Genomic DNA, 22,731 nt, shown 5'->3' with positions numbered 1-22,731 from the left:
CCTCTTCTCCATAGGTATACACGTGAATTTCACAGCATAGGTAATACACGTGAATTTCACAGGCCATAGGTAATACACGTGAATTTCACAGCCATGCGTCGTTACTGATCGGATGTGTAATTTTTAGCTTGGTTTGTTTGAGTTTGATTTTCGTTTCTTCGTTTGTATTGTTTTTATAGCTAATGACACTTAATCCCGCGCGTACTTTTTCGTTCTATACGCAAACAGCCATGATACGCAGGGTGTCGATGGGAAGGTGCCCTGTCGATAGGTGGTGCCCCAACCATACTGGAATTTACGGTGAGCCCCCCAAAAAATTCAATTCAAAATCTAACGGTCAATAAAAATGTACTAAATGTTACCTTCCACTTTCAATACTTTATGGGAGTTTCTAAAATGATACTCTCTTCAACATACCACTGTATTTATACAACTATTCATTTAAGGCATGCAAACGGGATTCCCTACCTTTACATTCAACTTATGCATTTCTAATAGGCCTCTGCAGATTAAATGTATTTCACAGCGAACCCCCCCCCCCTCAAAAAAAGAAAAGAAAAGAAAACTTTGATGAAAAATTAATGTACTTCCCTTTTTCACGGCGCAAGCATCTACAGCAAACAGTGTCCTCAGACTGCCGACCAAGTCAGGAGAATCTGCTCCATATTATATACAATCTATATTTTTCAGTCAGTTCAATTATGTTTTGCCCGTAGGAGTAGTGAAAATTGCGCTCTTGTCACTGTCGTCTGTTTTGAGATTTTGGTCATCGTCCTTGCAAGTAATAACATAATGGTCAATTGACCTGCTAAAATGATTTGTTATAGAATTTTCAACGAACAACGGACATGGGGTGCCGCCGAAAACCGTTGCAAGACTTTCAGGCCGCTCAACAGAGCAAGGTGCCCTGGTGCCACTGCGCACCTGGTGTCCATCCATTCTGAGTCGGAAAAGAACTTTGTGTACAACTTCTTCAGATCTCAATGTGGAGTGCAGGTGAGGTTGGAAACAACAACACAACAACAACAACAACAACAATAACAACAACAACACAGAGGCACACAAAATATTATTGAATAAAAAAATGTAAAGCAGAGCAATGATTGATTTCTGAGTAGCCATGATGCACGAACGAACACGGGCGTTTTTGTTTGATTTTGTTTGTTGGTTGGTTTTACACAGTCTCATGTATAGACATGGGCGATCATAGACAATTACAGTAGCTTCAATGAAATGAGAACAAGATAAAACCTGCAAACAATACAGATTAACACTGACCATATCCTTGAAAACATTTTTTAAAGAGCCATGCAGGGGACAGATAACGATGTCATCACGTTACAAAACTGAAAATTCAACGCTAATTTAGATCCTTATTGTATTACGTGGTCAAGCTTGATGACCGTATGAATACGGGTTGTACGGGGTTGTTTCGGGCCTGAATAACATTGTCGTCCCTGAAAATGGAAAACGTGGGATAAACCACAGTATTTTTATCTTTACAAGCGTTATCATCATTGTAATATAACAGTTCATTAACATAATCATAAAGGATTCATCATTCTTGTTTAACCAATATATCAGATGTGTTAATGGAAGTTATGTGGTCTAAGAGCAGTCCACCTTACAATACACCACATGAAAGTAGTGAACACTGAAATAAAAGATAAAGGTCCACATTGTCCTCACTCGACAGAGCAACACTAAGATGTGGATCGGGCTGAATGACATCCAGCGAGAGGGCACGTGGGTGTGGAGTGACGGAACTCAATTCAACTTCAGAGCCTGGCTGCCCGGAGAGCCGAACAACTCCGGAGGTAATGAAGATTGCGTGCACATCGGACACAAGGCCAGTACCCCGGCTAAGTGGAACGACCTCGGGTGCAGTAGGCAATATATTCGCCATTTCATGTGCAAAATGCACGCCTAAAATGCCTGCCCCTAGAAATTGCCGGTGTGCATGAGGGATGAGGCGCATGTGCGGTCACCACTGACGGGCGAATCAATCTGACAACCGAATGGATCAATCATTATTTCACAACAATTAGTAGCCTTTTATATCTTTTATCATAATTGGGGAGAAAAGGGTTAAATTTCAGCACTGATTTCTCTTTTTTTCCCGAAAGAGTTGAAACGAATATCACTGACGAGTCTTGTAGTTTAGGTCATTTAATTTTCTCTCCTTTCTTGGCTAATACTTCACTATATATTGTCTTGAATTGAGATGATGAATTTCCAAATTACAGGCGCTCGGTATCTCGTCGCATTGACTAATAAAATCAGTTTTATCTATCATAACACAAATGTGTTTTGCACGCGTTTTCGTCTTACGTCGTATAAAGAAATGTGGAAGGATGTTGTTGTGCTTTGTTAGTAGAAAATTGGCAATGGTTTTAAGAATATACGACACTGAACATTAAACAGGACAGGAAACAAAGAGAGAGAGGGGGAGGGAGAGAGAGAGAGGGGGGGGGGAGAGGGGGAGGGAGGGGGAGAGAGAGCACAAAGGAATGTGGAGCTCACGATTGAATGAGATGGATAGCTGCTACAAGGGATCAGAACCATCGCTAGATATCGCGCGGAAGCTAGATCAATATAGTGTGTAGTGAATATTGAATTGAATAACTGAAACTGCACCGGTCTTACACTCGAGACACAGTAAACAGTTCCAGCATATTTATTTTCATATATCACATGAGATATACATTTCATCAAAATGCACTAAAAAGAATACAAACCAAGCAAGATACAAAATATGTTATTAATCGGGGCTTGGACAGAAAGTGTGTCAGCGTATATAATGTACATAAGACAATTCTCTATAACTTGTGAAATATGATGGAACCGCAAAAGCAAAGCTTGTAAACGCAGGTTCCAAGAAAATATACCAGTGTAAATTTGATATGCATTCAATGGAGATAGGACACAAAGTAATAATGACGAAACTATATAAAAACTAGATTATGAAGGTACAAAGGAAAAAGAAAATAAAAGAGATGAAAAAGAAAAGGAAAAAAAAAACAAGAACCTAAGGAATAACAACAGGGTAAAAAGTTAATTTAGCATATAGATACACAAGTATATACTCACACATATCTAGAATCAAATTCATAACGAGTTCAATATGTTACTACAATGGTACGGATGCAGTGATTATATAATGGGAGCAGAACCAGAAGCAAACAATCATAAACTGCAGGTTGATTCATCATACATTAAATAAGGATACTGCAGATAACATATCAAAGAAAAATTCTAATCAGACTGATTATATTCATTTATTAACTTTGATTTCAATTTTTGTTTGAATATAAACATACTAGAGCAATTGATTAAATCGGTGGGAAGATCATTCCAGAATTTAGGCCCGGTAAAAACAATTGTTTTTTGAGCAAGGAGTGTACGAGTACGTGGAAGGTGAAATGAATCTCTTTGTCTTGTTGGGTAAGCATGGACGGCATAGTTTTTCTGAAACATGTGGGTAAATACGTCAGGCAAGCCGTTGGCTGATAACTGAAACATAAATGTGCCTAAGTTATATAAAAACAAGTCAGCAACCTTAAGGAGTCTGTTTTCAAAGAAAAAATGATTCGTGTGACAATAAAAATCGGCTAGATTATCTGAACGAATAGCCCGTTTTTGTAGTTTGAACATTTTATCAATGTGTAATTTGGCACAGTTGCCCCAGGCAAGTATACCGTAACTGAGATAGGGTAAAACAAGCGTTGAATATACATTTTTTAAAATATACTTGGGAAAAAAATGTTTTAGCTTATTTAAGATCCCAGTATTTCTCGAAAGCATCTTAGACAAATAATCTATATGATGTTTCCATGTTAATTCATGGTCAATATAAAGACCTAAAAATTTGGACGATTCAACATGAGTCAAACAATCATTATTCATTTTTATATCTCCAGGCAAATGCGTAACGGAGTTACTAAATAACATATAAACAGTTTTGTTTACATTAAGAGATAACTTATTAGCTTGAATCCACATTTGAACCGACATTAATTCTCTGTTCACTACTTCTAAAAGAGTTGTTGGATCGTGATGTGAAAAGAAAATATTAGAATCATCGGCAAAAAGGAGAAAAGATAAAACATTAGATGAATTTCTAAAGTCATTTATATAAAGAATAAACAAAAGTGGGCCTAAAAGGGATCCTTGAGGGACCCCGCAAGATATTGTTTTTATACTGGAAATAAATCCGTTGATATTTACAAACTGTTTCCTATTAGTTAAATAACTCCTGAACCAGTCCAAGGCCTTTCCACGTATCCCATAATGTGAGAGTTTATATAACAAAATACCATGATCGATAGTGTCAAAGGCCTTGGACAGGTCCAGGAATATACCAACAGTATGAGACCCGCAAATAATAACTATGACACCCGCAAATAAGTTGCAGTATAAACAACTCTACACGCAAGTATTATTAATTGAGATACTTTGATTTTTGTTTAAAACATTCTTGTTGCCTGGAGAAATGAATATTAGCACGTCGAGATAGAGCTGTCTAGAGCATTTTTGCTGCACCATGCATCGCTCTTAATTTCATGATAGACTCATTTCGTGCTTCCACGATGCCTCTTGTTTTTATTACTTTTCTTGTCGACACATTACATAATACATGAACTGTGAATGTAATACTCAAAGATCCCACATTATGGAAGTTCGTAGGAAGTTCAAAGCCTTCTTCATCGCCATCCACAAAGTCATCCACACTCTGCCGATAGTGTAGCGCAGGTTTAGAGTTCAACGAATTCGAGTACAAGAGACAGGCCTCCGTGTGTGTCGTGTTCGTTTTCTTGTGGGGGCAGTTGCCTGTTTCATGCAAATTTACTTTCCACTTGTCATAATTCAGTCCTATATTACCCATGCATGCGGATTTGGTGAATAAGGATTTGTTCATTCCTGTTTTTTAATCTGCATTCAAATTTTCCAAAAACACACTTCTGTACTTCTTGTAAAGGGACTTTGTTTCTTCCCATCTTTTTTGCCACTTCTTGTTGAAATGACTACTTAAAAAAATTTAGCTTAACGTCTTATTAAGTCTATTAGTGATACCGATATGTTTCTCTTGTAAAGTTGTTTTTACCGCTTTACTTTCAATTCAATTCAATCCAATCATAGTTTTTTTCCAATCAACGAAAATCAAAACATAGTACAAAGTATACATGTCATGAAATAATATTGTTCAAACATTTGCAAAAGATTCATGTAGTATACGAGATAAATTATTGGTTTTTGCAAACAAACTCTCTATGTGTTTATATATATATATATATATATATATATATTTATATATATATATATATATATTATATATATATATATATATATTATATATATGTATATATATATATATATATATATATATATATATTATATATATATACAATAATTAGGAGGAACAATGCATATATACTTCGTGGGCGTGCTAGTCTGAGAGCTGGCTGCTGGTCAATTTACCCCACCAAGCCCAAAAGGTTTGACCCCTCAGAGTTGCTGGGGCCACCCTCCTCATTGAAAAAATGCGCGTCAACCAGGGGTCCGTTTCATGAAAGTCTTAGGAGAGACTTTGCTAAAAACCGTTTCATGAAAAAGCTATCGCATAAAGCTATCACATAAACTCGGACTTAGGAGAGACTTTTTCTAGAAACCATTTCATGAACAAAGCTAGCACATAAAGTCTCTCCTAACTTGGCAAAGCTATCACATAAATCTAGGAGTGGTCAGGAGCACTCCTAAGTTTATGTGATAGCTTTTTGAGAGAGCCATTGTATCAAACTTTTGTCTCATTTTGGAGTAATTGACCCTAAATTTGGCATGTGTGACCACTGTCAAAGGTAAATATGCAAGATATCTTTTTCGCTGATATCGCATAATACGTTGTCATGAATGGCAATGGCAAATTTTCACAAAAACATACAAATTGTTGTGGATTGAACTACTGCCCTCAGTTTTAAAGCAATGCAGTTGAAATTCTGCATAGAATCAGATAAATGTAATATGTAACTACATATTGTGCAAAACACTTTTTTCATGAGTGGTGTGAAAAAATCTGTTGCCATGGCAACAAGATTTTCTATACCAATCACACAAAGAAATATGTGAATTGACCTAACTTCCTTAAAATTCTCTTAACATTTGACCAAAAATTTGGCACATGACCATTACAGTATGTAGATGTGCAAAACTTATCTTTGGTTGCTGTTGAACAATCTGTTGCCATGGTAACAACATTTTTTCACTTAAAAGCATACAAAAATTGTGAATTCGCTAAATTTGTCAATCTTTGTGCATATGACATGAAATTTGGCACACATGTGACCGACATAGTGCGTAGATGTGCAAACTTCATCTTTCGCCATTGTTTAACAATGCGTTGCCATGGTAACAGCAGACTTTGAATGAAAATCATACAGAAATATTGTGGATTCTGCTATCTTTCAGCTTTTGAGCATTTTGCTTGAAATTTGGTACATGTGACCACCATGATATGTATATTTGTGCAAACTTCATCTTTCACAGATATAGAACATTGTGTTGCGATGGCAACAGCATTTTCAATGAATATAATAAAAAAGGTGTAGATTCAGTTTACTCCTTCAATATTTGAGCATTTTACTTGAAATCTGGCACATGAGAATGCTAAAGTACATAGACTGATGTGCAAATTTCTTCTTTGTTCTTTTTCACACAATGTGTTGCCATGGTAACAGATTATTTTGAATGAAAATCATTCAAAAATATTGTGGATTCAGCTAACTTCCTAAGCTTTTGAGCATTTGACTTGAAATTTGAAACATATGAAAGTTATACTATGTACTTGTGTATATTCATCTTTCGTTAATACTGAACAGTGTGTTGCCATGGTAACATCATTTGTGAAAATCATAGGACTTTCCAGTTTATTCATTTAATTTACTCAGTTTTTGAGCACTTGACTTGCAATACATATATGACACATGTGACAAACAGATTTTTTGAATTAACAAAACACTTTATTCAATGTTGAACAATGCATTGCCATGGTACAGCTTTTTTCTTTTTTAATAAAACCATATAAAGTTAGCGCTGGTTGAACGAACTCCCTCAGTTGGAGGTGGGAGTAAAAATCACAATGATACTCCTAATTTCAGCAGGTATTCTTTGTTTCATACTTGGATTTGATTCCTCTCACCTCCCTGATTTCACTCATCAATTGCCACAATGGGAAAGCATTTCATTGAAAGAGGCAGTGTAGGCCGACAATGATTCAATTACACTGTATTTAATTCATTCACTGCTATCAATTTCATACTCATTAATATCAATTCCTCACAACTACATGTCATGTGACAGATTATGTAACTGCACAAACTATTTCATATATTTCATTCTAGTTGCGTGATTCATTAGAAAATCTGATCTTGAAAACATTATTTCATTATTCAATGTCATCATAATCACAGCACAATTATCACAACCACATTGGTGATACTGGTAAGAGTCCTTGTGAAATTATTATCACTCACAGTATTTTCTAGTATTACATTCTACTTGATTTCTACATTAGAAGCTATGCTTGATTTTATCTTTCTAATCAAATAATAATTGCCCGCATAGACATAATTTCTAGCTGGGTTACATAAATATTGCCGTCACATGCCTGGAAATAATAACAACTAGAAATGTCGCTATGGCGACTGGTATGCCTCCGCCATGATGCATGATTCTCCTAATAGGTGTAGATAGTGCATGTGGACAATGTGTGATTACATTTTCACAAAAACGGCTAAATATTAAAATGACAAGTTTGTCACAAATGTGTTGAATGCTCACCTTCCTTGACCTAGGTTTAATTGGATGAATAGGAGAGCATGTATTTGGGATTTAAGGACTTTAACTTGACTTTGACCAATTCATACGTTAATGCATTGAGTAATTTCCAAGGTATGGAGAAAAAGTTCAATTTCTGTATTGAATAGTAAATTGTTACCATTTTCATCTGGCCTTTGACCCTAAAATTCATAAGATAATCTCTGTCAGGCAGAACATGCATAAATATGTAGAAAGTTTAAAAATAACTTGAGCCACTTCCGAGACATGGAGGAAAAACTTAATTCAGCACTTTCACTTGATCTTTGACCTTTTGACCTTTGAGGCAAAAAAAAAAGATCTTTCCAGAGAATCTCTATTAGGTTATACATGCATACACCAAGTGTAAAAAAATAATCCTGCTGGCATTGCATAAACATGAGGGAAATAGTAAAATTTTGAAGTGTTGCCCTTGACCTTTTGACTCCTGACCTTTGACCCCATGAACCCAAAATTGTCTAGATAATCACTGTCAGTCAGTACATGTATGTTCCATGAAGATACCTCGAACAATTTCCAAGGTATGCAGAAAAAAGTGAAGTTTTACTATTTTTAATTGACCTTTTGACCTTTGACCTTTGACCTCATGACCACAGACTTTACCAGAGAATCTTAATTGGGTAATACATGAATACACTAAGTTTCAAGAAAATATCTTCAGGCATTGCAGAGATATGGTGGAAATAGTTAAATTTTATGTATTTGACCTTGACCTTTTGACCTTTGACCTTGAGCATGTGCACCCAAAAGTTGATAGGCACAACTTCGCCCCCTAATACACATACATGCCAAGTTTCACTAGGATACCTCAAAATGTTTTTTTAGTTACGCTTGCCACAAAATTCATTACGGACGGACAGAAGGACGGACGGACGGAAGAACGGACGGACGGACAGAAGGACAGATGGACGGACAACCCGAAAACATAATGCCTCCGGCACCACTTTGTGGCGGAGGCATAAAAACAATGCACTGCAATGTTCACTGATGTATTTATGTTTGGATCACTTATACATCGACAGATTTTTCATAATCATTTGTATTATTTTCATGGTTTATTAATCAAATTATGAAAGCAGCTGAACTTCACACAATGCTATCATTGCAAATATTTTGTAAGCATAAAATAATATGTGTTGCAATCCACCTTCTTTGCACTCTAAGGTTCCCTATATCAGAATATCAATAATGATATTAATACTACTAATAATGACCTTGTCTACTACACAATAGCTTTTAATCATCAAAGATCAGAAATCAGACTCTCATGTGCTGACTGATACAGAATTTGCATTTATCCATTTTAAAATACTTTCTTACACTTTACAAGGCCCATAAATCTTTCTTTTTTTTCAGAGTGCTTCAATTCACCCATTTGCTTTTCACTGAATCGTTTGCACGCTTAATTGTTCTGTTCTGTTTTGTATTGTAATGTTTTTGCTTTTTCTTTTGAAGGGGGATTTTTCTCATTTCTGGTTTGGTTAATACATGTACCTGGCAGAGGAGCACTTATGCCATCACCTATGGACTCGTCTATGACAAAACTCAGTGAAATTCAGCAGTCAGACTGCAATAGTCTGATTGCAGCTTCATATCTAACACTGCAATTGTGACTCTGTATCACAATATCAACAGAAAGTCACCAAACATGGATTTCTGGTTAAAGGGCTGGTAAAGTTTTGGTTGAGACCTGGTTTCAGATTGTTAACATTTCTTCTCTTTTTTGGGGAGGGGGGAGGAGGGGTGATATAATAAGAAACCTCTTATGAAATATGAAAGACCATTAATTCAAAGAAGAATTCAATGTTTATTTGATGAAAATTGGTTTTGAAATGTTTGAGATATCCAAAATAAAGGAATCCTAATAAAAGGTGGAACCAACCTTTTACTAGAATCGCTTTGTTTTACTCTGCTTTTGGATATCTCAACCATTTAAAAACTAATTTTCGTCAAATAAACATTGAATTCTTCTTTGAATTAATGCTCTGTAGCGCTTCAATAGTGGTTTCTTAGTATCTTCCAAAAAAAAGGGCCAATCCTGTTTCTGAAAGAGCACACTCTCAGTTTTAAAATGATGTACAACTGAATTCAGATGGACTCTCCTATGTATTTGAATATTAGAAAGAAAGCACACACTCTGCAAAAGCATAGCTAGCAAATAGGTCTGAAGTATGCGGTCTATCTTACCTAGCTATGTTCTGTGCAATAAATGGGACAAAAACCAGGATATAAAACTCTAGAGCAACAATAATGAAGGGATTATCAGATAAAGTTGAAATTGAACATGCCAATTATGTGAACACAAAATAGAAAAGCAGACAGAAAACAATCAAGATGTTGTTAGGTTCTGTAACATTACTCATGTCATTTGCAGCAAGTGCATAAAATTTGAAAATCTATCATGTGTGTAGGTTTAGCGACAATAGACCTATTCTTATTTTCCAAATGATGTCCTGAAAGACATAATATTTGCACTCCATTTTAGGAATTTTTGTTGTGCAAGAAGCTTTTGTCATAAAGATCTATTACAAAATCACCATGACATTTGCATTCATGACTTTCATTACAGTGCTGCAGGTACATGTCAGATCCTCACATCTAATGCAACCACCCCCCCCCCAAAAAAATGTATACATTGTATACCATTAATTTTTGAAGGATTGAATCCACAGCGGTCAAAACCAGCATATGTTATATTTAACCTGTCTGCATCACCTTTGGCAAGCTCCATGCCTTGAGAATCTATATGAAAGAAAAAAGAAAGAAAGGACAAAAGAAATAGAATATGGAAAAATAAACAATACTGGTTACATACTGATATTTTGTGACATGCAAATCACATCCCCTCTCCCTGACATTATACAGAGTGGTAACATGTGGGTGTACAGTTGAATGAAGACACACACGACTACCACACATATCATTACACAGAGCTGCTTGTCAGCAATTTCATATACAGTATATTAGCAACAGTTTAACAGCATCAAGGAAAAAAAAAACAAAGAAAATCGTCTGGGTTGTCATACACAAGAATTAGTGTATCGGATTCTTCCTGACGAACAAAAAAGGTGTGACACAGACTCAAAATGAAAATGTGATTGTGACTTAAAACACTCATCTCACATAATGTCATTCATTCATTCATGTAGTCAGTAGAGACTTATTTGACTTTTTTTTTAGAAAGGATTGTAACTTATGTCAGGCAAGCTGGGAGTTCCAAAATAAACAGAAATATGATTCAATGGGTTATGCAACAAGTCAGCTGCATTGCTATGTCAGTGCATTAATCAACTCTTGTGAGCCGTACTGAATTCCCAATTGTGGCTGATATAGACATAAACATTAAATGAACTCCCAACTGGGGTGTATGAATGCACTAATTTCTTCATTTCTCGTGTGGAACAGTTCACATATAGAGGTGACATTGTTTGTCCACCAAGTCTACAATAATTCCTAAAATAAGAAAGACCGAATTACTTGTAACTGATATGTCATCAACAGAGGTTGCCTTTTTTTCAACTGTTATTCAAGTTGTTAATTTTGTAAAATTCTTTATACTTTCAAGTTTAATTTGAGAAATGCATACCTGTGTTCTGTTGTAGATAAGATGCTGCTATACAGTTCGTAGTCTAATTGCAGTCTGACTCTGACCTGGGTGAAGTTCAGCTGCAGTTGTCAGTCCCAAGGGCTTGGTGAGGTTCAGCTCTCTTCAGGCCTTTGGGTGTGCAAATATAAGAACAGTTAAATACCATACAAACAGAAACATCGGATGCACAAATGGGATAGTTGGAAAATATTTGAGATGAGTGTACATCTTTATCAAAACAAGCAATAACAACAAAATGTTCATTAATGAATATCAATTTTGTAAGATATATTATGTGAACGACAAGTTATAATTGCCAGTTTTCAAAGTTTGAATCACTATGTAATGAGCCCCTGTTAGCAAATTGTAAGAGTATGAGGTAATTTCAGTAATGAATGAGAGGGGAAATTAAAAACAAGCATTCACTTTATTCAGTTGGCAGCAGAATTATTAAACCCCCTTGCATTATGGACACTATGGCAAAATAAATAACATTACAATTACTAAATCATATACAAATGGTGAACAGATAGTTTAGGACAAATGCCTACCTGATCAATAATCTTTGATTTGCATATAGTTAGAAACTTTGATCATTCATGCATGAAGAGATAAGGTCAAATGAGTACATTATGGTCATTTCAGACCTTTCTGTGATCACTGAAGCATGACGTGTTATGGTCTGATGATAACGATTAATTTCTTTTGTTTTTATGGAATTTTAAATAGTATCTTGCCATTCTATACATAACTCTTAGCATTTCATTGGGTTATATTCATTTTGACATGACTTAAACTTTGAATTATTAATATCATGGCTTAACCTCTGTACAAACTCTATGGTGGCAACCTTCACTAGAAATTACTTCATTTAAATATTTTTGTACAATGAAAAATGCCAATTGAAATATTAAGAATCCTACATCAAATTCCATCATATTGTGTCACCTATCAAAACATTGAGTAAAACCATATTCAACGAAGCATTTCAGTGATCACTGAAAGGACTGAAAATGACCATAAATGTGCCCACTGGACCATATCTCTTTATACATGAATGATCAAAGTTTGTAACTATATGCAAATCAAAGGCTACTGATCTGTTTTTTACTTGTAGCAAACTATCTGATCACCACTTGTATGATTTAGAAATAATCTCAGTTATAATGTAATTCATTAGGCCAGAGTGTCCAACATGCAAGAGAGGGGTTGACTAATTTTGCTGCCAACTGTAGATGATCAAGATAACATGATTTCTCAACTTGCTTCAATAGCTAAAAATAATCATTTAACACACCAAATGAAGATGGTGGAATATCCATGACACTGTCACTTGACTTTTCCATTTGCATCTTGCCCCCAGTCCTTAACTCTGACGTGGATGAAGTTCACATGGTTGTCTGGTCCTTGGCTGTTTGGAGTTTATTCAATATACAAGAACAGTTAACATCTTACAAACAAAACAATAGTGCAGGACATGGTACATTAGAAATTATGTTAGAGATGGGTGCTTTGCCTTTGCTATAACAAGCTATAGCAATCAAATTGAAAAGCCCTACCATTGATTTTGAAAGACTGAATTCACTAGTATCTACTGATCCATAAGCTGTAAATAGGACTTTTCACAGTTTAAAATGATTAGCTATGTCAAATATTCTTGTTTCAAACATTGTAAGAGCATGAGGTTGTTTTGATACTAGAAAAGGGAGATAGACCGGGGGCCCAGGAGGTTTATTCAACCGAAAAGCGGACAAGCAACTGACCTCATAGGAAGTTTACATGGACCCTGGACATCACAAAAATGCATTGCTGCCGGGTCTCATCGTTGGCCTTCCCGCCAAAATCACGCAATGTATGACGTCACTTCCGGTTGGCCCTTTTCCCAAATTTTTAAGACAGTTTGAGTTGAAGGATCATTATTAAGATGTCAGTTTCGGCATCTAAGAGTATCCTAGATATATTTTATTTGGTATCCAACTATTTTGGAGTATGTATTTACCATCTGTTTGCCCATTTTCTATGTGGTGATGCTCCTGAGGGTGAATATAATCATGGCAATCATTGTCGACGTCGCACTTTTAGAGAAAATGACACCTAGATTTTGATCACTTTCGAGAAGATAGTTGTTAATACTCTCTATAAATATCTCAATCTTGTCTAACTGTTGTAAAAATCTATATCCAGCCCTTCTTGTGATTTGAGATAAGTCTAGTAAATTCAAACATTAAAAAGTATAACCCTTCCACCATTTAGGGTAGCGCCCTCTGTGGTCCGAACCTCTGCAACACAAAAACTAAACTTTGAAACAAACCATTATTGCACGCATGTTGGAGATTAATGTTCGTATAATGCGCACAAAAAAAAATTGTATATCTCGTCAGAGTATTATGATGTTCTTCACTTAAAGCTTCTATATAATTTAGGGAAGAGAGTACAGGAACTAGGCAATATCTAAATCTTGTACATGGGGAAACAGTATTTGCATCATTATGACCAAGAGTCAAACTAAATTCGCAATATTTCGGGACACAACCTTTAGAATGTCTTCGTCATCACTGACGCTTCCATCACTCTCATCGCTTTCATCACTCTCATCGCTTTGCTCACTCCATGTCCCTTCGGATTCCTCATCGTCTCGGTTTGCATTATCTGAAGGACTGAACGATGAGCCTTCGAGAGATGAGGGGACTGCACTTCCTAGGTACCAGTCTGGCTCAAAGTGCTTCTGGGTAGATTTCCACCCATAGTCTACAAGACTGCCGTGCTGGCTCTCTTCCACATTCTGGCGACATACTGTGCTCTTGGATGTGATTTTTAAGTGTTGTGGCACAGAGAGGAAGAAAATTAGTAAATAGCAGATGATTTTATTCAGTCTTGCAAGGGGCAGTACCTTTGTCACCTCCACTGCTCATTCGTTTGAAGACATTGTATAATATCTGGCATCATTTATGTCCAATGTTGCAAAGCCATACAGTGGGCAGATGAAGAATGTGGCAGCTCGAATATCTACTTCCTCGTTTGAGAGAGACTGAAAAGATTTGATGTGTGTTGCACTTTTTTCCATCTTTTGATAGGGTTTTACTTTCCCTTTCCTGCAGAAACGTGAAGTGAAATCGCAACCTGTCAGAGAGACCAATATGTGCATCGCTAATGTCAGGTTGCCTCTCTTCGAGGACTGCTGCAATTTTTGAGACATCAACTTACCTTCTGTTATTGCCCGAACCAGAGTCTACAATTATTTTTCCTTCATCCAACCTGGCACAGAAAAGCAAGATGATGAAGACGTCTGTGTCACTGGACCTCACGAAGATAATGCCCTCTTATTTGCATATTAGTTTCTTCATGATGGCCTTGCTAGTGTCTCGGCATATCTGCTTACAGTTGGTTGTTGGCATTCCTCAGTTCTACACAGCTTGTGCCATGAGAAACACACCACATTTTGTATCCAATAACCTGTCCATACTGGGGCTTCCTCCATTCCGATATATCTTGCGAAATGCGAACTGTTCCTTGAATGAAGAACTCTTGAGTAAATCCTTGCCTCTGTGGCGCTGAACCTGATCTGGCCCAGCAATGAAGAACTATTGAGAGGTAGAACATTGCAGGTTTCCCTCGGGATCTTTGATGGAGGGGAATTGGTATTTGTCTAGTACCAAGTGAATTTCCTCTCCGCGACATGACCAAAGTCTCTTCAAGAGACCCTTGGCCATATGTTGAACTGCTGTGTTGTAGAATTGTCTCATGAATGATGATGCCTCCGTCAATCATTCTTGCTGAGATCACAGGAAAATTTGTTTCTTCGTTTTGCCGTTTTAAGAGACTATACAGTTCTGGTTGAGGTGAGGATTTAGCTTTTAAAGGGTGGTACAGTATTGGTGGAGCTGAAGATTTGGCTTTAAACTTTTTGCGAGATACCAAGAAATCACTTATGAAATAGTACAGAGCATGCCATTCTAAGAGGAATTGAAAGTTTGTTTGATGAAAATCGGTTTTAGAATAGCTGAGACATCCGAAAACAAAGTAAAAAAGCAATCATAATAATATGTGGGTCCCACAATTTGTTAGTATTACTCTGTTTTAGGTATCTCAGTAATTTCATGACCAATTTTCATCAAATAAACGTTGAATTCCTCTTGGAATTACATGCTCTTTCATATTTCATAAGAGGACTCTCATTATCTTACCCAAAAATGTTAAAAACCTGAAGTTAGGTCTCAACCAAAACTGTATGAGCCTTTTAACATATTGCGAGAGATTCAGAAACCACTCTGTGAGATGGCAAAGAGCATGCAATCCAAAGGGGAATCAAAGGTTTACTTGATGAAAGTCGGGTTTGAAATGGCTGAGATATCCAAAAACAAGGTAAAACAAAGAGATCCTAATAAAAAGTCGTGGCCTGTCGCCTTTTATTATCACTTTTTTTTGTTGGATATCTCAGCCATTTGAAAACCAATTTTCATCAATTAAAAGTTGAATCCTTTTTAAAATTACATGCTCTTTCATTTTTCATAAAAGGTTCCTCATTTTCTCACTTAGGAATGTTATAAACCTGAATTATCACCTCAACCAGTACTGTACATTCCCTTTAAGCAGCCTTGTCAAAGCTGCTTTCTCAGTCTTCAGGGGTGTCCCCATTACTTGATGGGCCAGCGAAAGAGGTACTTTAGTGAGAGGATAGCTAAGAATGTGCTTAAGATCGATTGTATCACTTGATTCAGCTGCAACAGCTAGCATACGTCCGAAAAAGTCTCTGGCTCCCTCAGTTGCGTGTACTCTTTTTTACTGCTGTTTTAGACCTCTTTGCGTTTTCTGAAACAAAGTTTAACATTTTGATTCTGGGAACTGGCTTCAGAAACCTGGAACTGGCAGCTGCACATTCATCTTGAAACTCAGTCCGTCTTTTCTGCCCTCGTTCGAGTGTTGTTAGGAGAAATTGCCTCGTTGTCTCACTTGTCTTTGAAGAAGCTCTCGTATTTCGCATAAAGTTCACCCAGTGCAGCGTCTTCCTCTACGTCTTGAGACCTTTCCCTGCTGTTCTCGATGGCAGATATCACATAGTTGCAACATATCTAACCGCCTCATCTGATGATTCAAGAAATCTAGAGAGCAATGCCTTTTCAATTGCGGCGAAATTGTATGGTGTGCCGTGTACATATTCACCCTCAATGGCACCGTTGCAAATTTAACAGCATGCTGGAAATATGGTCACTTGATCTTGATCAAATCAAATTTGCAACGTAAAAAAAACACCAACATGTTCTTTTTGTGGCATTTGGCCATTTTCTCCAAATTTTGAGACAGACTCCATAGAAGCATCATCAATAACATGTCTGTATGATCATCTTAGAGTGTACTAAATTATTAATTTTTGGTATCTCAATAGATAAGAGTATGGACAACCATATAATTCTTCTTCTTTTTTTTTTCTTTTTTTTTTTTGTAATGGTACCATTGAGGGTGAATATGACCGAACTCGGCACACAATATGAATGTGGCCGCGATGGAAAAGGCAAAAACACATACAACCCCTTTGTCTATGATGGTCCTTCTGAGTTCATCAATATCTCATCGAGGAACGTGGCCAGTGAGACAACGAGGCAATTTCTCCTAACAACACTTGAACGAGGGTAGAAAAGACGGACGGAGCTTCAAGATGAATGTGCAGCTGACAGTTCCAGGTTCCTGAAGTCAGTTCCCAGAATCAAAATGTTAAACTTTGCCTCAGAAAACGCAGAGATCTAAAACAACAGTACACAGAGTGCACGCAGCTGAAGGAGCCAGAGACGTTCCTGATCGAAACCTGCAATGTTCTATTTCAAATGAATTCTTCATTACGGGACAGATCAGGTTCAGCGCTATAGAGGCAAGGATTTACTCGAGAGTTCTTCAGTCAAGGAACAGTTTGCAAGATATATCATGTAGGAATGGAGGAAGCCCCAATATGGACAGGTTATTGGATAGAAAATGTGGTGTGTTTCTCATGGCGCAAGCTGTGTAGAACTGAGGAATAGCAACGACCAACTGTTAGCAGATATGCCGAGACACTTGCAAGGCCATCATGTAGAAGCTAATATGCAAATAAGAGGGCATTATCTTCGTTAGGTCCAGTGACACAGACGTCTTCATCATCTTGCTGTACTGTGCCAGGTCGGATGAAGGAAAAATAATTATAGACTTTGGTTCGGGCAAAAACAAAAGGTAAGTTGATGTCTCAAAAATTGCAGCAGTTCTCGAAGAGAAGCAACCTGACATTACCGATGCACATATTGGTCTCCCCGACAGGTTGCGATTTCACTTCACGTTTCTCCAGGAAAGAGAAAGTAAAACCTTATCAAAAGATGGAAAATAGTGCAACACACATCAAATCTTTCCAGTCTCTCTCAAACGAGGAAGTAGATACTCGAGCTGCCACATTCTTCATCTGCCCACTGTATGGCTTTGCAACATCGGACATAAATGATGCCAGATATTATACAATGTCTTCAAGCGAATGAGCAGTGGAGGTGACAAAGGTACTGCCCCTTGCAAGACTGAATAAAATCATCTGCTATTTACTAATTCTCTTCCTCTCTGTGCCACAACACTTAAAAATCACATCCGAAGAGCACAGTATATCGCCAGAATGTGGAAGAGAGCCAGCACGGCAGTCTTGTAGACTATGGGTGGAAATCTACCCAGAAGCACTTTGAGCCAGACTGGTACCAAGGAAGTGCAGTCCCCTCATCTCTCGAAGGCTCATCGTTCAGTCCTTCAGATAATGCAAACCGAGACGATGAGGAATCCGAAGTGACATGGAGTGAGCAAAGCGATGAGAGTGATAAAAGCGATGAGAGTGATGGAAGCGTCAGTGATGACGAAGACATTCTAAAGGTTGTGTCCCGAAATATTGCGAATTTAGTTTGACTCTTGGTCGTAATGATGCAAATACTGTTTGCCCATGCACAAGATTAAGATATTGCCTAGTTCCTGTACTCTCTTCCATAAATTATCTAGAAGCTTTAAGTGAAGAACATTATAATATTCTGACGAGATATACAATTTCTTGTGCGCATTACGAACATTAATCTCCAACATGTGTCCAATAATGCTTTGTTTCAAAGTTTATTTTTTGTGTTGCAAGGGTTCAGATCACAGAGGGCGCTACCCTAAATGGTGGAAGGGTTATACTTTTTAATGTTTGAACAGACTAGACTTATCTCAAATCAGAAAAAGGGCTGGATATAGATTTTTACAACCGTTAGACAAGATTGAGATATTTATAGAGAGTATTAACAACTATCTTTTAGAAAGTGATCAAAATCTAGGTGTCATTTTCTCTAAAACAGCGACGTCGACAATGATTGCCATGAACATATTCACCATCAGGAGCATCACCACATAGAAAATTGGCAAATAGATGCTAAATACATACTCCAAAATAGTTGGATACCAAATAAAATATATCTAGGACACTCTTAGAAGCCGAAAGTGACATATTAATAATGATCATTCAACTCAAACTGTCTCAAAAATTTGGGAAAAGGGCCAACCGGAAGTGACGTCATACATTGCGTGATTTTGGCGGGAAGGCCAACGATGAGACCCGGCAGCAATGCATTTTTGTGATGTCCAGGGTCCATGTAAACTTCCTATGAGGTCAGTTGCTTGTCCGCTTTTCGGTTGAATAAACCTCCTGGGCCCCCGGTCTAAGAGGGTAAATAAACAATCATAGTAGGGCCTACGATATTAAGATAACGTGACTGCTAAAGTTTGTTTCAGGAGCTTGATACATGTAGACATGCAGGTACCCCCCACCCCCCCCCCCCCCTCCATGAATTATCTCTTTTCAATTAGATCAGTATGTAATATTATACAGATAGTGAAATTTAAAAAAATGCAAAAAACAGTTGTTTCTAGAAGGGTCACTATTCACTGGATAAGTATGTTTGTTTTCAATTACCAAGATGGACATTACAGCAAACATTGTTTTCAATATTTCCTGTCTAACACTATTCAACTAAAAATCCAGAGACAATTTGATGTCCAAATGTAAATAATGTTGCAATTGTAGTATTTGAAAATATACAGATATGTTGTCTGCTAAAATAGTATTATAAGCTAAAATATTTGCATTCTGTTGAAGGTGACCATGCTGATAGATAAGTCTCGACGAAGTTCAGTAGCAGTCTAGCTGTGGAGAAGATGGAAGTTAAGCAGTTTGGTTCTGTGTTCAGTGAAGTTCAGCAACTGACTCTGGGCTTTATGAGATGCAGAAGTCTGATTGTAGCAGTCTGACTGATGTTCCATATCTAACATTATAATTAAAAATGTGAATACAAAATAGAAAATGTGTTTTCAAACTGTTGTTTGATTATACAAGATTTTACACACAATATCTAGAATCTGCATGAAATTTGATATCAGTTCACATGTTTTTGCAGTTTAAATATATAAAGGACCTTATATTATTATTTTTTTTTTGGGGGGGGGGGATGATTAAAAGAGATACTACTAGTATTTGAGTTGTCTCAATTGAACATGTGTAAGCCTATAGTTTGGGGTATTATGACTTCTTGAGGTTCTAGATCTTGTCGATAGGCATCCACGTTGCAAGGTCTACATCTACCTAAGATCTGGAAGGACCAGCTGTACTGTGGCTTCACATTCGGGTTGATCACAGTTACAGCCTCAGATGCAGCCACAGTCTGACTCTGATCATCAACTGTTGTCATGTCATCATCATCAATTAAATTGCTAAAAGAAGTTGTGTAAGCGGTTCTAGCATCGGAGTATGGACCTATAGAATCTACTAACTGCCTAGATAGATAGCACTATTTAGAAGACCTATTAACTTCCTTACTGATGCGTGATAGGAGTAGTTATTTTAATGATAATATGTTTAAGAATACCAAGGCTAAGGGTTCAGTCTGGTTATACTTTTGGTATACACTGGTTAAGTAGTATCTAGGTCAGTAGGCGCTACTCAGGATCACTATACCACTGGATTCTAGATCTATAGACACCTGGTAGTATAGCAGTAGAATTCTAGAGGTTCCATGCCAATGAATTTAGGTAAACATCATTCTCTATCTTATTGTGACACATGCATTGCGATTACAGTGCTGTATGCACTTAGAATTGTGGAAGATAGCTTTCAAGTCTGAACCAAGATCTGAACCATGGTTTCCAATTCATATTCTGTGTAGACCTGGATCTACGTACTACTACTAGTACTAGGCCCTACTACTACTACTAGATCTAGTTAGTCTAACCACTGTCGGACTCTCCAGATAGTACTACCTGCCCTAACCCCAGGGCACTCCCTGTTAGTTGTACAAAGTGCTTTGCGTTCGGGCTGGTCGCTGTTATTATAACCCCTAACCCCTAGTATTTTACAAGTTTTTGGTGTAGACCTACATGTATAGTAATGTTAGATAGTAACATTAGGACTTGTAAACGTAACAATGACACAGGTAACGTACAGCTGGTTCTCTATAGTGTAAATGCTAACGCTATAAGTTCACGTTAGGGCCTAAAAAACATTAGGCTTAGGTTAGGCCCATAATTCTGTTGGACAAAATAACCTAGATTTTCTACAATTCTAGACTGAAAAAAACAACAACAGATTTTTCCTGTCGATTTGACACAAAACGGAAAATTTGTATCACTTCTGAATACTATCCACACAGCTAGTGACAGTGTAATTATTCAATGTTAGACACGTCTTCAAAAATATAGGCCTAATAATAATAAAATGCAGATCAATTCTTATGAAATTTCCGGTTTCTTCTTCGATCCCTTCACTATTCAGGCCTTAAGTTACCTGCAATTCACCCATACATGAACAAATCGGGCAATTGCTCTCATGAAATATCTGCACGCTAAATATATCATCAAAAAAATCAACCCACAAACATTTCACTATTACTTGTAGTTGTAGAAATTGTAGTAGACGCTACCATGCTAAGCTAACTCAGCTGGCCATTTGGTCATTCAAACAAACGGCGATGTGCCTACGTGGGACTATTGTGATAACGCTACTACCGGTAAGATTAGATCTACATCTAGCTAGCCCTTGGAGAATTGTAGAAGATTCGAACAAAAATATATCCAAATAATATAACATTATGAATCCACATGCATTACTTTTCAATTGTAGACAGCTTTAAATATACTCACTAATAGAAATATGTACTGGTAGCGGTGTAGAATGCAACTTAGCCTCTAGGATCCTGCCTCCGTCGTAGATCTGTTGCCTCTGCGCTGTATACACTGTGTGTATACGTGCTATGTCTATGTAGCGAGTGCTCAACGCATGTAACACAATAGGGAGAAAAAGTTAATGATATGGTAATGATATGTTAATTAGTATTACCCTCGAACATGACGATTGAAAAAATTAAAGTCTCTCATAGCTTAGGCCAAAAAAAAAAAAAAATTGTTGCATTGGCGTAACATGAGATTTTCAAATGGGGTCGGTCGGGCGGTTTTTTTTTTTTTTTTTTTTTTTTTTTTTTGCTACCTGCATTTTACGTGTAAAACTCGTGCTCAGCTCAGTAAACAGTTACAACTGCTGCACCGAATGTGCTGTGTTCATCTATTCTACAAATCATTTATGAGGCCGATATCACTGGAATTATACCCCTTCACAGAATTTAAAGATGTTGAAATCCCTTTCCTGAATGTTTTCACTTCATATTTTACTATTTTGACTTAGATAAGATAGATGCAAATTGACCCATATGTACGATCTTTTCATCGCACACGGCGATCTCTATTACAGTCCCACATATACAGATTCGTGTAAGTTCTCCACACAAAAAAACCTACGGCAAAACTGTGCACAATACATCGCAGTCTGAATGGTACGTATACACTGAATAAATCTTGTTAGAGTACGTGTCCGTGTTGGAAACAGATGACATACTGATCAAGGAATGCTTATGCGATCGAGGCGCTAGATCTCTCCCTCGTACATCCGATATCCCCAGAGCCGTTTCCACTTCCGGGTTTCTGCGATCGCGATCGCAATCAACAAGATATTTGATATCGATAGCAAAAAAAAAAATAATAAAAAAACATGGGGTCGGCGGAATTTTTAGGGTCGGGCGGGTTACGCCAATGCAACAATTTTTTTTTTTTTTTTGGCCTTAGGAGAGACTTCGTGAAATGGTTTTCACTTCTCTGTGAAAGTCTCTCCTAGCTTAGGAGCGGCTTGGCCATTTTAAGATTTATGTGATAGCTTTTATGTGATAGCTTCATGAAACGGACCCCTGGTCCCTGAGGGCGGGTTCGGC

The 22,731-nt window shown here is 37.2% G+C and overlaps 2 long non-coding RNA genes across 3 annotated transcripts; both read right to left on the bottom strand.

Annotated features, from left to right (window-relative positions):
• Positions 1-10,573: 10,573 nt before the first annotated feature.
• LOC140226332 (uncharacterized) lies at positions 10,574-12,831 on the bottom strand. Its single transcript, XR_011900933.1, has 3 exons — positions 12,753-12,831; positions 11,456-11,584; positions 10,574-10,611 (listed from the first exon to the last, which is right to left on the bottom strand). It is a non-coding gene; the product is annotated as an uncharacterized lncRNA (long non-coding RNA).
• On the bottom strand, positions 12,832-21,688 carry LOC140226331 (uncharacterized). 2 transcript variants are annotated; one of them, XR_011900931.1, is made up of 3 exons: positions 21,614-21,686; positions 19,566-19,743; positions 12,832-12,866 (listed from the first exon to the last, which is right to left on the bottom strand). It is a non-coding gene; the product is annotated as an uncharacterized lncRNA (long non-coding RNA). The 2 variants fall into 2 exon arrangements; XR_011900932.1 differs by having other exon boundaries at positions 12,852-12,866; positions 19,566-19,625; positions 21,614-21,688.
• Between the last annotated feature and the right edge of the window lie 1,043 nt (positions 21,689-22,731).

Source organism: Diadema setosum, chromosome 3 (genome assembly GCF_964275005.1).
Source record: "Diadema setosum chromosome 3, eeDiaSeto1, whole genome shotgun sequence".
NCBI classification, from domain to species: Eukaryota; Metazoa; Echinodermata; class Echinoidea; order Diadematoida; family Diadematidae; genus Diadema; species Diadema setosum.
This window is presented reverse-complemented; position numbering and strand designations above follow the sequence as displayed.